This window comes from Octopus bimaculoides, chromosome 9 (genome assembly GCF_001194135.2).
Source record: "Octopus bimaculoides isolate UCB-OBI-ISO-001 chromosome 9, ASM119413v2, whole genome shotgun sequence".
Lineage (NCBI taxonomy): Eukaryota > Metazoa > Mollusca > Cephalopoda > Octopoda > Octopodidae > Octopus > Octopus bimaculoides.
Genome location: NC_068989.1, coordinates 90314529 through 90316248, shown reverse-complemented (window position 1 = coordinate 90316248; position 1720 = coordinate 90314529). Strand labels below are relative to the sequence as shown.

At 35.2% G+C, this 1720-nt stretch overlaps 1 protein-coding gene across 1 annotated transcript in view; it reads right to left on the bottom strand.

The window, feature by feature from the left end:
• LOC106877629 (reversion-inducing cysteine-rich protein with Kazal motifs) overlaps positions 1 to 1720 on the bottom strand; it is a 194539-nt gene that overhangs the window by 63401 nt on the left and 129418 nt on the right. The window lies entirely within an intron of this gene.

Genomic DNA, 1720 nt, shown 5'->3' with positions numbered 1-1720 from the left:
TATATATATATATATATATATATATATATATGTATATATATATATATACACACACATACACATATATATACATATGTGTATATATCCATATATATATCTATAAGCATATATATATGTGTATATTATATGTGTATATTATGTATATGCATATGTGTATAAATATATGAGTATAAATGTATATATATATATATATACACTCACATATATGTGTATATATATATATATATATATATATATATATATATACACTCACATATGTGTGTGTATATATACTTTCTCAGCCTAATCTTCAGGATATGGAACAGTATTAACAATCTGTATTGGCCCTTTTTAAAGAGGATGCTTTTGTTTATACAGAATTTCAGCCAGGGTTTCGTTGAGGTGGATCTTACAAAATGTTTCGAATCATTAATGTTTAACCTCATCAGATTTGTGTTTTAATTATTATGGTTCCGACATAGAGGATTAGTATTTTGGCTGATTGAGGATTATAGCAAGATACCCATTCCTGTCCCTCAAGCATACTTAGGCCTATCAACATGTGTTTAATGCCACCTCTCTAACTACAACAACTCCACTCAGTTGAAGGGTTTTTTTTTTCTTGTTCTTGTATGTTACTTGATGACCTCACTAGAGCTGGTGCTGTAAAAAAAATACCTAGGATTATTCTGTAAACTGGTTGTCATTAAGAAGGGCATCCAACCAGGTATAACACCCTTAAGGGTGGGTGGGAGTAGCTGAAAAGGGGGCAATAATGGTGGTGATGTGGTGACAGAGCATACTTTCAGGTTTCAAGAAAGTGCAAATAAGAGAGAATACAGTCAGAGAAAGATGGGTGGGGGGTAAGTTCATTAGAGCATGAGAGGAGAGTGATGCATGATTAAGGATGAAGGTAGTGAGTGGAGCAAGAGTGGGGATGTGGTCAGGGATAAATATAAGTATGGCAGGGGGGAGTGAGAGACGTAGGTGATGATAAGTGGCAGGATGAGTAGAGAGCAGCAGCTATGGGGTCAGAAAGTAGCAGATGAAAGAGTGAGAGAAGAAGAAGAGAGAGAGAGAGAGAGAGAGAGAGAGAGAGAGAGAGTGATGTACAGTGACAGAGATAGATGTCAGAGGTACATAGGGTGGATATAGTGAGTGGAAGAGAAAAAGGAAAGAGGGAGTGTTGATGACAGATATGAAAGGGTGCTGAGTGAGATAAAGAAGACCAGGTGTTAAAGTTGAAGCATGGCAGTTATGAGGGACAGAAAAGGGGTGAGAGGTGGAAAATAAGAGAGAGATGGATTATAAAAGGAAGAGGCTTCAGGGAGAGGTGGGGGTGTAACAGGTAATCACAAAGGTGGAATGAAGTATATGCAGATTCTTCTTTTATATGATTAAGGTGGTTGAATTTTGCTGAGATATATAGTCTGTGTTTTGGGGCAGGATATACCTGCATTGCAATTTAGTTTAGACCAGATCTCCAGGTGGACAGGAAATGGGAAGATGGCGGCATGAGTACAGTGGCCAACATCTCACTCAGAAATAGGCTGAAAGATATATGTATTTGTGTATATATGTATTTGTATGTATATATATATATGTATGTGTATACATATATATATATACGTATGTGTATACATATATATGTATGTGTATACATATATATGTATGTGTATACATATATATATATGTATGTGTATACATATATGTATATGTGTGTGTATGTATATGTGTATAT